The sequence below is a fragment of the Electrona antarctica genome (genome assembly GCF_951216825.1).
Source record: "Electrona antarctica genome assembly, chromosome: 19".
Classification (NCBI taxonomy): domain Eukaryota; kingdom Metazoa; phylum Chordata; class Actinopteri; order Myctophiformes; family Myctophidae; genus Electrona; species Electrona antarctica.
The window spans coordinates 28,029,351-28,035,523 of record NC_136800.1 but is presented as its reverse complement, the minus strand read 5'-3'; positions in this window follow the sequence as shown (position 1 = coordinate 28,035,523).

Here is a 6,173-nt window from a genome sequence, read left to right as displayed (position 1 = left end):
TTCATATGAGCAGGACTGGTGTCTAGTATGGTGATGAATCTGGAATTCATAATTCACAATAATATAGTCTGCTTTAGCTAAAGTGTAAACCTGGATCTTTGTCTCTCATTGAGAGAGTGACATGACATGTTTAGACAGGATGCCTGCATGGGCACTGCAGGAGGGACCCTAAAGATCTGGCTTGCTGATAGTAAACGGCCAGGCCTGCAGGACACCTACTGTTCTGTGCTTGCTTCCTGGTGACCATATATGGAGACAATTTAGGCATGTTTGACCACTTTAGACTTAAGGGGGGTTGGGACCACCTTTGCATTCTTCCTTTGATGTCTCTGTCTTTAAGGTTGTCACTAAAATGTATGCATATTTCTGTTGACACCCTACACTCATGTAAACTGCTTAAAAGGTTGACCAAGATGGGACTCTTTGTCAGTCGGGCGCGAGCCTTGTGGATGCACGTCAGGCCATCTCTGGCTGGCGTGAGCTTTAACCTGTATGCATTGCTGCGCTGTGTACTTGTGAAATAAACAACATCATCTCGGATCTGCTTCTGCTGTCTGCCGTGTGTCACAACTTTTCTCCGGGGCTCTCATGGTTCAGATACATCAGATGGTGTCCGAAATCCGTTGTCATTGGACATTTTTTGTGTGCCAGACAAACGGAACCGGCGGCTTTTTTATTCAGTCTAATTCGAGGTGGGGAGTTTTTGTGAGCAACGACGGGGACGTGTGATCCGGCGTTCAGTGCGTCTACATGGAGATGGAGGCCTTCGCCGGCTACGGGCTGCCTCACGACCCTGCCCTGCGAGAGGATGGACAGGAGCGGTCGCATCGACGGCGGGGAGACGGTGAGCGGTGTGCGGCTGCGGTTGGCGGGGACCATCGTCTTTGCATCAGCGCGCTGGCGGTGGACGACGAGGTGATGGGACGCAGCGCGGCGGCGGGGACCCCATGGTTCCCCGGGGGAGAGGCGACCACTCGACGCATGGCGCGGCGGTGGTTTTCACTTTCCTTGGCCGACTGACCAACACGAGCTGAGGGCCTTGCAGTCGTCATACGCGGCGTCTGTGATGAGGTTACGCGACGGCCTTTTTCTTCCCAACTCTGATGAGTTCTGAGTTGGGAGGGGGGAGATGAGATGATGATGAGGACAGCGGAAACAGTGTGAACTTTTTCTCAACTTGATCCGTGGCCTGGCGAACATTGAGGTAACGGAATGCAGCATACAGAAGATTTTCCTTTGTCCATATATCAGAGGCGAAGATGAACTTCCCTTCTCTCTGATTACAAATCGTGTGTCGCGTTTGTTTTCAACATGAATTAATAGGCATTATGTTGGTGTATGTTTTTGTCGTATAATTAGATAAGTTGAGTCATGAGTAGCCTACTTATGAAACAATTAGGTAATTTCCTCGAGACGTGTAGAGAATATTAGTTAAATATTGCTTAAACTCTGGCCTGTTAATGTATTTTTATCTTTTCTTATTACTGTTTAGCTGGTTAACAAGGGTCCAGCGTCATTTATTATGTACTACCCTAGTAGAGCAGAGTTTTATTTAAAGCATTATAAACGTATATGTTATTGCACGTCCTAAATTTCCTGAAAGCGGCAACGTCTGTTAAATGTCAGTTATTATTTGTACTAATCATTTGACCATTATTCTTTGTTTAGGATTAGGTATTTGTCAGAAAAATGATTTGAATTACAGACAGCTGAGTTATCGAGGTGTAAAGGGGATTTTTACTGTGGTTTTTAAGCTAAAATGTGGTTTTTTATATGTTGTTTCCGTGGTTGTGAATCACAAAGAGGTGGTCAGGTCTCACGATGGTCCGTGAATGTTGTAAGTGTTTATTTTTTTATGTTTTAGCCTAAGATTAAAGTAACACAGAGAGAGTCCTAAAAGCACATCGAAGATGAAATGTAATGTAATGTAATCATTTATGACAAGCTGTAATCTTAAATGTCTGTAAACCATTTTGGGGAAAGTCCTACTGTAATGCTGCTGTTTCTGATGTCTTGAATGTACCGTCCAGCTGAGGATCAAGGGGGGTGGTAAGAATTATGATTCCATATTTTAGTATGACAGTCTTTTGGACGGTCATAAGGGGGGTTATGATGAATCTGGAATTCATAATTCACAATAATATAGTCTGCTTTAGCTAAAGTGTAAACCTGGATCTTTGTCTCTCATTGAGAGAGTGACATGACATGTTTAGACAGGATGCCTGCATGGGCACTGCAGGAGGGACCCTAAAGATCTGGCTTGCTGATAGTAAACGGCCAGGCCTGCAGGACACCTACTGTTCTGTGCTTGCTTCCTGGTGACCATATATGGAGACAATTTAGGCATGTTTGACCACTTTAGACTTAAGGGGGGTTGGGACCACCTTTGCATTCTTCCTTTGATGTCTCTGTCTTTAAGGTTGTCACTAAAATGTATGCATATTTCTGTTGACACCCTACACTCATGTAAACTGCTTAAAAGGTTGACCAAGATGGGACTCTTTGTCAGTCGGGCGCGAGCCTTGTGGATGCACGTCAGGCCATCTCTGGCTGGCGTGAGCTTTAACCTGTATGCATTGCTGCGCTGTGTACTTGTGAAATAAACAACATCATCTCGGATCTGCTTCTGCTGTCTGCCGTGTGTCACAACTTTTCTCCGGGGCTCTCATGGTTCAGATACATCAATGGTTTTCAAGGCTAATGCTCAGTCCACTAGGCCACTGAAATCGCTGTATAGAGGGTATGCGCATGCATAAAGTGAATGGCAGATCGAGTGGCAAAGTTAGTGACAGCGAATTTAATGTTCTTTGACTACATAGAAGTGTCTATTTGTACGTCTCTAAATGTTTTGATGAATTGAACAAGGTGGACCCTTTTGTAAACAAGTGTAATGCTTAATTGGGTCGTCCACTCACAGTTAACAGTCTTTGTATTGAGTTTGTGCTTGAAATGTACTGTAATTCTGCAAACTGTTAATAAATATTTCAATCAATCAATCAATCAATCAATCAATGTTGTTTAAAGTCAGTTAATGCATTTAATGGTTTGATTGTTGGCTGTGATAAAGGAACTAAAAGGTGATGAAGAACAGCAGAGGAAAAAAACACAAAAGTCAGTTGGCAGTGAAATTCAGAACAGCGCCACAGCGCGAGAAATATCATTACCTCGATCAGTAGTGGTTCATCAGCAGTTGAGCCGTTGAGCTAAAGAATCTGCCAGAATGTTCCATTTGTATTGTACACCCTCAGAGTTAAATTAACCTTGATTTCACAATATAAATTGGGGGTCCCAGAGATAGAAATGCCATTAAATGGGGGTCCGTGGACCGTGGACTAATTCATGTCAAATTCGCCCTAGCCGTAACCTCACAAAAACAAGTAATCCGTGGTTGTTGGAAAAACATTAGATGGTTCGAACCAATTAAGTTATGAAGTTAGGACTCAAGGTCGGATATCTAGCCCACTAGACCACTGAGGACACTGTCAAGATAGGGACCAGTGTCTGTATTGACTATTTAAGCCGTGACGTAACCCGCTTTTCCAGAGCCACTTCCGGGTCTTTATTAAGGAAGCTTCCACATCATATATTTTCTTTGTCATAGACACTTGTACAGTTACGTTAATAATTCTACTCGAGTTGGAAGCATTAAGGCCCATTTTAACCCTCAATGGCTTCCATTCTGAAAAATAACGTCATTGTAAAAAGATTCAAGCGTTGCTGTTCGGACCGGAGCTGGTGCCTACTAGTACCCGGATGTAACGTAGGAGGACTACAATATGACTACAAGAAACTCGCGGGAAGAAACTCGCGGGAAAAAACTCGCAGGCGTGGCCTCACACCGGAAGGAAGTGACGCCCCCCTCAAATACGGCGCAGAAGCGTTGAGGCAGGTTTGGTCAGTGTTTGTTGAGAGTGCCACGTCACACACCGTGTCCGTCGTCGTCTGCAGGCAGCAGGTAAATAAGGTTATTTAATGCTTAAAGCTGTTTTTGTTCAAACATGTTATCGCTTATGAAGTTACTACTAATGTTTATATATGTTACTACTACTTTTTAAAACCGTATCACAGTAGCAGAGTGGGTACTGTCTTCGGTTTGTTAACATCAGGTCCCGGGTTCTCGAACCCGTCGAGGAGTGAGAGTGCGTTTCCTTCTTACCAAAACAAACACAATTGTTTTTTACTACTGGGGTCCATTTGGTTACCTAATTTAAACTGCTCTGTATTGTGACAGTAATCATTGCTATAGTGTTTGTTCAGTAACAGAGGTCTCCCGGTCTCTCCAGCTTTTTGTTAAACAGAAAAGGCATTTTCTGAAACTGCAATTTTATCCAATCAGGACCGCAGTCAGGACACAGATTAAACAACTGAGATTGTAATGTTACAATCTCACAATTAGAACTGGAACAATATAGCTGCGATTGGCATTTGGAATGTCTTTGTCCTCAGGTTTCAGGCTCTCAGCTCATTAGCGTGCTTGTGTGTTTGTAAACACATAATTCTTTAACATGGCTATAGTGCGAGGGGTTATACTTTACAGAAAATACTTACTTAATACTAGTATGCATGCATGGAACATGATGCGCTGTGTGTGTGTGTGTGTTGCTGGCTGCCCACTGCGCAGTGAACACATGCTCGTCGCGCGGTAGCCCCATATGTGCCCTCTCCCGGAGCTACAGAATGAGCGTAGGGAGAGGGCACATATGGGGCTAGTCGCGCGGCTCAGCTCAGCTCCAACACGAGCCATATCGGTCCCAGGCAATGGTTTGCCTTGCCTGGGACCGCAATGGTTTGCCCCGCCGTCAGACTCCCCAGTCCCGACATATTATATTATATTATATTTCATTATATACCCTGGGTAAATATAGATTTCATTTCATTTCATTTCATCTGTAACCAGCGGACAATGATCTGTAGGCTACTGTACCGGGGGAGGAGGCGCCGCGTCGGGGTGGACTGACTGGAGCGCTCTGGGTTAGATAGAGTGGAAAAATGATATAAAAGACACCGTTCAAATGACACTTTAACACTGTAGTAGTAGGCTCGCTAAAAACTGGTGGTATACGGTGGTATGTTCAAACGGGATACAAATCCAAAGAGTTTCAGTTGAATCAGTTGTAATTAAATCTGCGATTAATTTCAGCTGTGACCAATAGATATAGATTTTTGCAATGCGCTGGGTCGCGCATTGCAAATTGAAACAGTATGAAACTCATCAGCTCCGTAACGTTGTGCTAGAAAGTTGTGTGTGTGTGTGTGTGTGTGTGTGTGTGTGCGTGCGTCTGCCTGTCTGTGTCTGTGACAACTTAGTGTTAAAGTGCTAGTGTTTTCCTTTTTTTTTTAAATCAATATCATTTTGTAGTCTACAGTTCCCTACAGCATGACTTTGGCTAGGGCCTATATTCTTTATATTTGTATATATTATTATGATTTGTAATGAATTAGCCTTTTGTGTGAACACGTGCCTTGCCTAGCCGAATAGGACTGTATTTTAACATGAATCATAATAAGGTGGAGGTTCTGCTTGTTGTAAAAGAGAACCACTGATTTAACCATATTTCTGTTGTCCTTTTCTTAATTTCATAGGCTCAACATTCTTGTCTGGTTATCAATGGTAAAACATGTTTTATCTAATTAAATAGAGTTTTGCTTAAAAGTAATCCAAAAGTAACTGAAAGTAACTAACCCCCTACTTTTTAAATGGTGGTACTCGGATTACGTTACTGACTACAATTTTTAGCAAGTAACTTGTAACTGTAGGGGATTACTTTTTAAAAGTAACCTTCCCAACCCTGCCTAAGGTGTAAGAAGTACCTATTGTTCCTCCCATTGACACACCCACTTCTAGACAGCTCTAGGTGTCAGCGGTGGCCGAACGGATAGCGGCGCGGTCTAGATACCGGAAGGTTCCCAGTTCGAATCAGCCGTCCGACACGTTAAAATTACCACCGCTGAAATGCCCTTGAACAAGGCATCAACCACTACGATGAAATGTGTTCTATGAGCAGGGCCTGGCTGGAAACAAGTTCTTGAGCTTAGCCCAGATACCCTGGGTAAATATAGATTTCATTTCATTTCATTTCATTTCATTTCATTTCATTTCAGAATGTAGTGAACATTCAAAGGAGCTTTTCTCAGCTTTGGGGAAAATAGTACAATCACTTTAAAATGCTCAT